The 12,699-nt window shown below is 35.4% G+C and overlaps 1 pseudogene; it reads left to right on the plus strand.

The window, feature by feature from the left end:
• The first annotated feature begins 3,396 nt into the window (after positions 1 to 3,396).
• LOC146132297 (sodium-coupled monocarboxylate transporter 2-like) lies at positions 3,397 to 12,699 on the plus strand (annotated as a pseudogene).

The raw sequence follows: 12,699 nt of genomic DNA on the forward strand, positions 1-12,699 counted from the left end.
TCCATTATTCTTGTGAATTCTTTAAACAGGTAGAAAAATAAATTAAACTATGTTTCCCGGGCCATAGACAACAATGCGCTGGTCTGGTTTTGGACCACTTTAAATCTTAGATTTATACAATAAGATTTGCCAATTATTATCGATCTGAGTGGTGTTTTCAAGGTTACTTCTTATGACGTTGTTATTTGTCGCTTTATGAGGAATCTGTTTTACATGATATGTCAGTATCCTGATGAAGACGTTCTTTATAGGTCGTCGAAACGTCGATTGAGTAAATAAAAGTGCTGGATGAGCAACACTCGGTTATATATTATGCCTGGCAGCAATAGCTTATTTTATGACGTTACTTTCTGACGTAACTTTGTGACTTGAAGTTATGACGTAACTTTACAACCCCTTGCCGAATCAGTATCCTAATATTTGCAGTTGTTCAATATATCTATTTCACTGTCGGATCATTTGTTTATGGCCTAATATTAACAAATTTTACTTGTATCCAGTCACTGCAGCGCCCTTGGATACAAACAAGCTGCTGCAGGAAGCAATTTCAAGCGCTCATAAAGCGATATTTCCGTTGTCACGCAACACAATTTGTGAGAAATCATGATAAAATGCATTGTACAGGGCTACAGAGTTTTAAAACCGTGGATCGCAAGACTTGTGCAGCTTTTAAGTACACAGTGGTCATTATTTATGGCACCGTGCAACTTTTTGCCCAAAGTCGTCGCCAATTTGTAATATCTGGGTGTTGGCAGTTAACAGTGCGCATAAGGAGAAAATAGGGCTCTTGGTCTCTTGAAAAAGAGTGTTTCACATGGTATAAATTGTGATACGGCGTCCCCCCCAAAAAAAGTATATACTCACGACGCCTTTTGGAACTCTTAAGCGCCTATACAGGGGGCGGTACTGCCAACGTTGGGGGAGCTCTGTGTTAGTCAAACAAAGCAGGCCGAACTTCGTGTGAGCCTGTTGGGTAAACCGAAATCATCCACACTAATATGCAACTTTTTTTTTAAACATTATAGATGGCACTTATAGGACGCAAAGATAGGCCAATAAATCATTTTTTAACAGACACAATCCCAATCGTTTTTTTGTAGTCTATACAGTTTTTTTATTTCTTGGGTAAGCTTATCATTATTGGACGAAAAATTCCTCAAAAAGTTGTTTCGAAAATTAAATTTGGCGATTTTAATGCGTTTTTTTAGGAACCTTGCTACATGAGAAGGAAATTGAATTTGATATTATAAGCTAACTATCTTGCAAGGGTCAAGGTGATTTCCATTATCACATATTCAGTGCAACATATAACCTAACTAATTAATAGTGTGTTTCAAAGTATTAATACGTGCTTGCCGGTATGTATATTTATTCGATTATTTCCAAATTTACGAAACGATTTACTGCGTACTTGAAGTTTTTCCAGGCAATCAGTTTGGAAACCACTGTCGTAAACCAAGGCAAATACGCGAGAAGCGTACATAATGATTGTACATTGGGTGCATCGCTGCAAGCCATTTAGCGGTGGTGGCAACCATCTTAATCGCCACTGTAGTGTTGAGTACCTCAATTATTAGGTGTCGGATTTTAATGAGGACATTAATTAATAATAATTACACCAATAGGACGAAAAAAACTTAGATAAATACAAGCACTACGAGTAATCTAAAGTTACTTTGCTTTTCACTTGTATCATACCCTGTACCGCACGGTTCCTTCGCCAATCACAGCGAACAAAAAACTACAAAAAAGTAGCATAGAGCAGTGCTTTTTGAACTATTTGTTTTATCCCACAAGCCTATTCTATTTTGACACAAAACAATGGCCCAATACCTTCATAATTGATACTATTTTTATCATATGTATTATTTTAGTAATTACCTTTGTGAAACAATTTTTTTTTTTTTTTTTTTTTAGACATATATTCTTAACGCCAAAATATATTCACAATCTGCCTATAATTCATAAAAGCATAAAGCTATCTAGTTGTGGAGTCTGGTTGGCAGCACTGGCTTAACTGGGCGAAACAAGAGCTGAAAGATGTGACTTAAGTTACCGTATTTAACGCTTTCACCGTTATTTATACTAGGGTTAACTTGCATTATGAATGTAAGGGAAATAGACAACAATTAAACAACATTAACCATACACAATTTTATTTAAGCCTAAGGATAAATTTGACTTTACAAACCTCTACAAAAGTGTCTACCATTGGAGGTAAACAAACATAAAAACTTTGGTTTACATAAAAGTGAACGGAGGCAAACTGTTTTCTTTTTTGGGGCTGGTATGCTCTAGATCAGTGGTTCCTAACACGTTTTTAAGGCGAAAAAACAAGCAAAAAGTCAGTTCGGTAAAATCTAAAAAATCTTAATTGTCGTAATATTATAAAAGCCAAACAAGATTACGTTGCAAACAAACAGCGCTACAAAAGCAGTAACTTTTTCCGTTTATCAAACCACTAATGAGATAGCTGTGCTCGTTTGCTGTCAATGATTTTTTGGGATATAGCCGTATGTCGGCTCCAACATCCAGCTTCATTGGTTGATCGTTTTGCCATTTTTCGTCAGCTTAATAATTAATTGAAATACTCGGCAATAACAATAAAATAATATTAATAACCATAATAAAAATGATTAAAAGGAAACTGTTAAATGTTCTTGCACTACGAACATGCTACAAAGCTTTTCGATGTCTCAACATGAAACGCTTTATATGACTTATATTTATTTTTCCAGTTTTTTGATCTATTCTTTTAAACTTTTTTATTGTTATTTTTTCGCCCAAGATATGTTATGTCTAAAAAAACAGCGCTCTACTGGTGTAAACGAAGTATAAATCGACGTGTCGGTAGCAGATACCAGCTGACCCCATCAGGGTTAATAATTGAAAAGAGACCATCAAACCGACGTAAAGATTGGCAAGAAATCGAAGCTGGAATATGAAATCGTGCAAACTGTGCAACACAAAACCACGTTTATTTTATTGCGAGGCCGCTACATCTGCATCGCTTTGCGCAGTGGTTGGAAATTGCAACGACGATTCAGCATGAACTGTGACAGGATACGAAACGTTCCTTTTAACTAATATAAACAAAGAGTGACATTTGTTGTATTTAAAATGTGAATGTTATATTCAAAAGTTACAGCGTACAATAGTGTAACGAATTAATAAACTTTGGTAAGCCTAATATAATAATTTATTGACTATAGCTACCTGATTTATTTTTCGTTTTTGTATGCCTTTGTTTTTCGGATATTCGGAATCTTGCACGTTTATACACGGTTTATGAAAAATAGTATTGGCTTTGTGGTGATGCCTAACTTACGTAAGAAAATTAGACGCACAACTACAACTGTTCTTGAATAACAGGCGTAAATAATATAAAGACGTAAAATGGATCTCAGCAAAAAAACTTTCGCGGTTGCGGACTATGCTATTTTCGCGACCATGCTGGCGCTTTCGACAGCCGTTGGATTATTTTTTGCTGTCAAAGACAGAAAGAAGAAAAACACTGATGAATATCTACTAGCAGGAAGGTGAGAGTTTTGGTATAAGGACGCCGTCAATCAAATATCGAAACTGTGGTTTTCTTCATTGCATGTTTCCCGATTCTCATCTTCTTGCGTAAGGCAACACTTTTCGCGTAGGCCAGGGTTTCTTAAACTGGGTCCATTTACTCCTTGGGGGTATGTGAACTAGTTTCAGGGGGTCCGTGAAGGTTCAATTTAAATGTTAGTGTATAATTAAAAATAAATTATTTTTTTAAAGAAAATAGTTTAACTAAAAACAAAACATTTTTGCACTGAATTTATTTGGACTCTATTTCAAACCAAGATTTCTAAAGTATTTTGTATTGCGACGTCAGTTTTTGACGTCATCTTTTAAAAAATGTTACCTGCCCAAGTTAAGGCGATGCAACAATATGTTTTAGGGGCCTGCCGTGAAAAACGTTTAAGAACCTCTGGCGTAGGCTATTCGGCTTTTAAAGCAACAGAAACCATACAAACAAACAGTGTTTTTCTTCTTCCTTGCTTCTTAATTTGACCTATTTCAAAAGTGTAATAATATAAAATTTGTTAAGAGGTCAAATAGTTTAATCTAAGCTTGTTATAATAGTCAAAACATAACGTTTTCCAATGCATGTTTTTAAAGTATTGATAACGTGTATAAAGTCTATCCCTAGGTCAATGAGTCCCTATCCCGTGGCGTTGTCCCTATCAGTAACTTTTATGTCAGCTGTGCTTATCCTCGGAACGCCTTCGGAAATATACAAGTTTGGTACCATGTACGTTTGGTAAGCAAAATTTTATTGCATTTTTATAAGTTTGCATGGCAAGGAAACAATAGTGTGATTGCTATCAAAAAACAATTCTAAGGTTGCGCTGCCAAAAGCGGTGACTATGTAACGTTTACCCAGACGCATGGTTTACGGTTTGCAAATTAATTACAAAACGGCAAAAAACTTCAATATTTCAAAACACGTTTACTTTACACTGTAAGCATCATATTGAATTTTGATTTATCCACCTCTTTTTGAATGGTCAAATAGCTAGTCCGATGTTTTTTTTTGTTTTTTTGCTTTATTTCCAAATAATATAAGGACCGGAAACTTGTTAAAATAGGAAAATATCTCTCAAAAAAATAAATATTTTATTTTTGTTGTCTTAATGCCTCTTGTTCATCTAGCTGAGAATGGTCCAAACCCAGGCCCGCGGGCCACATGTGTTCCGCCACATAGTTTTTCGTGGCCCGCGACGCACTGTTGAATTATTGTAATGCGTACAGTTGAGAGTTTAATCAAAGAAATATGAGATACCAACGATCAGCAAGCATACTGCAATTGTTTGGTTGTGATTACATTTTCCCGGTTGCACTATTTTACTATATCGCTCATCAAGTTTGGATCCAGGGGATGACAATTAAGAACTCGTAATTTTAGTATATGTTTGAACGATTTTAAGTCGCACTACGTTATATGTGGAACTTTTTTAAAAAGGCTGTTTTGCGCACTTATACGTTATACTTGCTTTTTGTTTTCCATTTTTTTAAAAAAAGCATACCATAAAAAGTACAACCCTATATAAATTACTATTTCTGCAACTTTAAAGTAATAAACGATAAAATATATCGTGCTTTTTTTAGAAAGTATTGTTTTGCAGGTTTTCACTATGACTACAGGCTAATGCCCTGATGCTATTTAGCCAAATTGATCTATTTAAAAATTATTCTACGCTAATAAATGCAGTAAGCTTCTTCGAAATTGAAATTCTGTTAAATATGCAATTTTTTCGCGCTTCGCGCTCAATTTTGCCTGTCTCATTATCACTTCATTTCCATACAAGTTCGATGATAGCAGCAAGTTTGTGGACCTTTTATGTCTTTCGAGGTTATATTTTCGCGATACTTTGTGACTTATCCTTAAACATTTCATGCTCCGACCTAACGAAAATCGTTGTGTAGCCTGACTTATGTGGCCCGCAAAGAATATGCAAGAAACATTGTGGCCCGCGATGCTGTTAACCTTGGACCACCCTGATCTTAGCTATTTAATAAGGTCAAATTGTTATTTGTTTTGCTAAAATTCCTTATCTTGTTATTTGCACATAAGCTCTGTAAATATTAAACGGTGCTACTGTACCTGTAATAACATTCCTTTTTATTTCGACTTTAATATAGGTTTATCCTGGGGTTTGCTATATCCATGGTCGTGTCTATGGAAATATTCATGCCGATATTTTACAACATTGGATGCACGAGCGTCTACGAGGTAAAATACAAACCTCGTTTAACTTCAAAAGCTACTAAACTTTAATCATTTTTGGATCGTTAGCTTTTTTAACGATCTCCGGATAACTCTTTATAGTTTTTGGCACATTTTATTTTTACTTTTTGGACATGAACGGTGAGGCTTACAACTTTTTGTGGAATTAAACATACCAAGTTTAAAGCGTTACTTTTTTGTTTTGTCAACTTAGTACCTGGAGAAGCGATTTGACCGACCAACGCGTATATTGGGAACTATTCTGTATATTGCACACACTGTTCTCTACATTGGTATTGTCATCTATGCACCCGCTCTCGCTTTAAATGCAGGTAATTTCACAAAAAGATATATATGTGATGATCTTGCACATCTATTTTATGTACACTTGTTCGCATCTTGAACCAACATAAAAGTATGTCACAAAACTATATGAAATTTTCTCTATCATTTCGTATACACACAGTTAATTTTACAAAAATGTTCAATTTTTTTTTATATGAAATTCTGCTTTTATCATTTTTTATGCATTACCCATACCCCAAGGTGATTTAACTGACTATTTCATTTGCAGTGACTGGATTCAACTTAAGGGGATCGGTAGTGTCCACTGGTGCCATTTGTATTATTTATAGCTCTTTGGTAAGTTGTCGGGTAGTAGCTAATAGTATTTTGATCGATAGCCAAGCCCAGTTAAAAAGTGCACAATAGCAAAACCAGACACAAAGTAATCAAAAAAGCAATTTTAAACATAAGTGTATGAAATGGACAAAACTTAGTTTATGTTACTTGATAACTTCATACAATGAAGAGTTTGAAATGCCAACATTCGTTTCCACACAATAGGTTTGGTTTTAAACCATGGCAATAGTTTTTTTAAAAACATGTTAACATTTATCATGTATTGTGTCGTTAGCGCCCGCTTTGCCACATAAAAGGAAATTTACATGGAAAACGAAAATATAAGCGTCGTTCCAAAACGTGATACCAAGTTTGAAATATGCCGTGCAAATCGTTCGTTTGGGGGCCACGTGTTGGCTAATCGTGCCACATAATTTCAAAAATATTTTCTTGGTCCTTTTAAACTTGTCGATGACTTCCATTAAAGCTTAAGCTCGCTTTACGAAGATATTTAAGATGAGTAGCAAAACCTTTGTCCCAAATTGTATAGGATTCCAGACAAGCTTATAGTAATGCAGCAATTTAAGATTCAAATTCTTGGGGTTGTTTAACTCCATTTGAGTTTATTATTAATAGTATAAAACTCGTTATTGCTATATAGATGTTTTTACTGATCTACCTATTTTGCGAAAATAGCATAACAATATATACTTGGAAACAAGAAAATTAAACCTATTGAATTTTAGGACTTGGCAATAAACCTAAATCTTCCACAATAATTATTAACACAATATTATATCTCGATGGTTTGATTTTCAGGTTGGACTGAATGCAGTTATTTGGACTGACGTGATCCAAGCTAGTTTCATGCTGATCGGTTTTACATCGATCATCATTCAGGGAAGTATTAAACTTGGTGGTTTCGGCAATGTGGTGGCGATATGCCAAGAAGGAGGAAGAACGGAAATGTTTAGGTTATAAGTTTTGTTACACGTAATGCAGAGACGTTTTGTCGATACAAATGCATAAATATTAACGATGATTGTTTCGACAGTCATATTTTTGTGATTTCAACTTATTTATTACGTTAAAAATCGTATAGAATTTGTTATATACAGTGGGCAACTCTGCAACACAGCCAAGCATGCTAGAAACGTTGTAAAACAAGAGCAACTAAGTGTTCATGACGTCATGTAAAGCGAAAACTTTGCTGGTATTTTACATCTTCGAATGTGCGTTTTTTTTATTTACAGGTTCGACCCAGACCCAAGGATACGTCATTCATTTTGGACGACAAACGTCGGAATGACCTTTCTCGGAATTTCTATGTACTCGGTAAACCAGGGACAGGTACAACGGTACCTTTCCTGCAAATCTGTAAACGACGCTAAGATGTAAGAATAATAATTTATCACCCTTTGCTTTATAGAACCAAAATATACTATATCATATAGCTTTTCGTTTTTGATGCCAAACCTTAATTTTATTTGTTTGACATTGGAGTGATCCTAGGAATTCATGGTGGGTCTGTATTTTTCATAAGCAGTTCAACAAAGCATTGTCAATTAAGCGAGCAATTGTCAAACTGTGTACCGCGGCAGATTATTATCAAGTGACCGCGTATAATTTTGTTATTTTGGAAAACAAGCTATTTGTAATACAAAAATTATATTATGATTTTGAATGAAATGTACTATTAAACTGGTTGTCCGTGCTTTGATTTTTCTGTTACACTTTTTGTTAATTTACAGTTTTCTAACGTTTCATTTTAAACAAATAGGTTCAAGGTAAACCCAAAACCATGTTGGACACACCGAACGCTAAATTAATACTTTCTACCTTTATAAACCAGTCGGAACGACTTTACAATGTTTATTGGGCATGTTAGCAGCTTCTCTCACTAAAGTACTTTCAACCGTTAAAGAATTGCATTTGCAGTTTTCAACGTATTTAAAAACGCCATAGTATTCTATATAACTAAACACCACAAATAATAATAATCAATAATATTTATCGGCTAAAACCAGAGCTATTGCGTTGAATTGAGTCGGCCTGCTTTTGTTGAATGGGTTTGCGGTTATGTGCGGCCTGGTCATGTACGCTTACTACAAAAACTGTGATCCGTTATCTGCACGAATCGTAAAAAGTTTCGACCAGGTAAGATCTTTTACGATAAATATTTAAAGCAAACATGTGAACTTTATTTTTCCGTCGAATGCATTTAACTGCCGAGGCCTTGTGGATTTAATTGGATGCCCGCATCGCGTTAAGGAAACCAGGCAAAATGTTCGCAACAAGCAAAAAATAAGAACAGATCGTTAAACTAGATTCGTTTTGTAATTAAAAATGTGTTACTTTAAAAACAATAAAAATAATAAAGAAAGGTTGTTATCGATTCGCGATAAACACGTAAAAACTGCATTAACAGAATTAGATGAAAAGCTAAAATATGAACGTAATAGGGCTATATGTTTTAAACGTTTGGTTTATTTACGTCAACGACATTTGCCTTAAGTACAAAAATTCATAAATGTAGTCCTTCCTTGTTTTGCCCAGGTTCGCTGGCTACTTAAAACTTGTAAATACAGACGATATTGACCATATCAGTTCCACGTTTTGTGAACTTACATTATGTTTTTGCCACCCGATCCGTTAGAAATTAGTGCATTTCTAAGCAAAAAGGTCTACGACAATTAGTGCATCCAAAGGATCAAAAAGTCCGACTTTAGACTTTGAGGTCTCGGACAAAGCACTAATTTGACTTAACAATGTGCTTCAAAATATTAAGTTTAATAATACTTGACCTACCTAAACCCAAACGCTAACCCTAACCCAAATAATGTGCATTGAATTAATAATTACATAAACGCTTTAGGCTCCAATACCTCAATTTGTGACGTAACAATCCTATGGTACCATAGACGAGAAACTATCTTATGTCCACTCGAGTTTGTGCTTTTTCACCAGCATTCAAATTATTATTACATTAATGCACATTATTTGGGTTCGGGTTCGGGTTAGCGTTTAGGTTAGGGTGGGTAAAGTGTTATTAATGCTATCTCACAATTTTTGTAATCTTTTGTGAATGTTCAACGAATATTTTCAATTTATCTACGCCGGGAGTTTACCTAAAGGTCCAAATTAGTGCATTGCCAGGACCTCAAGGTCTAAAACTCTAGACTTTTCTACCATTGGATGCCCTAATTGTCGTAGACCTTTTTGCTTAGAAACGCACTAATTTCTAACGGATCGAGTGTTTTTGCTTAGCTATGTTTTCGTCAATTCTAGTAAGAAGCAAAACAGCATTTTCAAAAGTTATCATCGTTAAGATGCATTGATTACAATTTTTGGTATAAAAAACAACTAGCTGTATTATTATTTACTATAGCTTTTGCCTTTTATGGTGCTGGATATCTTTCTAAACAATCCTGGAATGCCGGGCGTGTTTCTTGCCAGCGTTTTCTCCGGAAGTTTGAGGTAAAATTTGGGTTTGAATTATATAATGGAAAAATAATATCAACATAATTTATAATCAAATTGTTTAGCACTGTGTCGACTGGTATAACTGGCCTATCAAGTGTAGCTATGCAAGACTTTCTGAAACCATGGTTCAAATGGTCGGAGTCCACGTATTTTTGGATATCAAGAGGTGACGTGTTCGTAATTTTGGTTGCAAAGATTGTACAAAAACATAATTTAGATAGCATACGGAACTCCGCATTACTATAAATGCATTTTTGCTAGGACGTAATTCAGAGCTTTGATATAAAGGTAAATGCCGAATAACTACATTGGTTCCAAAAAATTATATATGTTAAACTATTTTCGTTGAAGCAAAAAGCTACATAACTTTTTAAAAACCTAGTCAAAGCGGGATTGTATGTACTTGCCCTAAATCCGTGTAAAAAATCGGTGTTATTTCAGCTTTGTATGAAACACCTTAAAAACAAGTCAAGTTCAACGATGTTTTAAGACTCATTGTTACGTTGATATTCCAACAAATCCATTGTAGTCAAACAGATACGGTTCTGACACCATTAAAATTATCCTCTTCGTTTCTTGTTAATCTGTTAAAGCAATGGAATTCCTAAATTACTTCCTAAGGTCTTACAATTTTCTATGGAGGGGTTTGCATGCTGTTCGCCTACCTTACATCACAATTGGGAGCTATCTTACAAGTGGCTATAACCGTTGTAGGACTCATCGGGGGTCCTATGCTCGGAATCTACTCCCTGGGAATCCGCTTTCCTTGTACAAACTCTGCTGTAAGTTTTTGCTAAGGGTTTGGTTTTATTATCGTGGGGGGTTTGGTTTTAACATAACGTCATAAAAACATTTTCAAACGAAATGAGGAAAAATTAATTATCAGTTGTCGCACCATATCTAACATATATATATTCAAAGATTGTTTACATTCAGCTTCCTTTACCTATTATACAGACATAATTAATAAAGCATAACTACATATAGATTTGTACGACTAACGTGTCCTGTTACGTGCATATAGGGAGCAATTGGTGGGACAATCATTGGACTCGGGTTGAACGTTTGGATTTTTGTCGGATCGAAAAGTTACCCGATTCCGGGCGAGTTTGCTCACTTGCTAAGCTTTGAGACATTTGCATGTCCGAATACCACATTGATTGCTGGTAATGTCACGACTACTACCGCATACCACACTACCGCACAAAGCAATGTTTTCACAACGGCTATTGTGGAACAACAGAGGCCGGCAATCGCCGATTTGTACGCCATGTCCTACCTGTATTATCCAGTGTTAGGCTGATTGACTACCATGGCATTTGGACTCATCATAAGTTTCATAACCTGTAAGTTTATGTTGTTGAGATAAGTGCGCTAAAAATCTTCCGCGGTTTTTCTCTTTCCGCTGATGTGCAGATATTTACTAAACGATATGCTTATTCCAACAGAAACAACTTAAATATTTTAAAGCATGGGTCGGCAACCTACGGCCCGCGGGCCGCCGTTGTAATCCATTCGGCACGCCGCCTCTTTGACAAATTAGACACGAATCCATTTCACATACTCTTTGACTATTTTAATTATGTAATTGCGAAAAATTTCGCGCTTTGCGCGAATGATCATTTTACATATGATTTGTTAACGCTTTGCTGCTGCTTTTTCAACTAGATAGATAAGCGCTTCTTTACCGTTGCGCCGTGGAAGGCTGCCAAGTGCGTCGCGGAAAACGTATTCAAAAATATTGGACATTTATTTTTGAAACATCATTGATTGATTATTTTCGGAAATGTTATAAAAGTTTGTAAGAATTTTAAAAGAAACACCAGTATACCAAAAAAAAATCGCGCTCACTTCGCTCGCCAGGTGTGCCTGGACTTAAAACGGTTAAAAAACACTGCTAGATTAGCTTGAAATGTTATCGCGTTCCCTAAAAGTTGTTTAATTACACTTTTCATTATTATTATGGATGACGACGTGTGAACTCCAATTTTAAACCAAACAAATCCCTTTTTTTGCGCTTTGCGTCAACACTTTACTGCCCCTGTAAATATATAATTAAACACGTTTTAAAGTGCAAAAAATATCCGAGGCCCGGCTGATTCACAGTTGTTTTAACATTTCACTAGATCAATTCTTAGTTAACATTTTGTGCGACCCGCAGGGACCTTTCTGAGTTTGGTTTTGGCCAACGACTAGAAAAAGGTTGTCGACCCCTGTTTTAAAGGCACAACATACTGTAATTTTGCAGATGTTTTAAAACGTGTCCCGGCGGGCCATTAAACTGATCGCATTGAGACGCAAACTTTTACGCTTAAACTTGATAAGCAGCAAAAGCTATTTTTCATGACTCAAAATGTTAGTTGTTTAACTAAAATAAATCACACGAGATTGATTCACACGAAGCTACCTTTTAAATCGATTATTGTTTTTTTCTATAGGCGGTTACAGAAATCGTAAGAACGTAGACTCTCGCCTGATTCATCGCTTTTTCGATCACGTCTTTTTTTGCTGGATTCCCGCCAAAGCCCGTCGTTTCTGCTGGTGTGGAGCTAATCACGTCGAAAAACAAGAAGAGGTAAGTAATATGAAATGAGATAGGTTTAAATGCAATTGCCAATATTAATAAAACCTTATCAACGCGACTAGTCGTAATTGAAAAATTACGCATTTTTTTTCACTAAAAGTGACGCAAAATTAATGAGCTCAAAATGGAAAACATTGTTAGAAAACGTATATGTCATGAATTTATTTTCAGTGGTATGATAAACAAAATTCTGTTTTAGGATAGTGAACCTGGTATTAACAATGGACGGATGGACTCCGGGCTTTAA

Source organism: Ascidiella aspersa, chromosome 9 (assembly GCF_963924565.1).
Source record: "Ascidiella aspersa chromosome 9, kaAscAspe10.2, whole genome shotgun sequence".
Classification (NCBI taxonomy): domain Eukaryota; kingdom Metazoa; phylum Chordata; class Ascidiacea; order Phlebobranchia; family Ascidiidae; genus Ascidiella; species Ascidiella aspersa.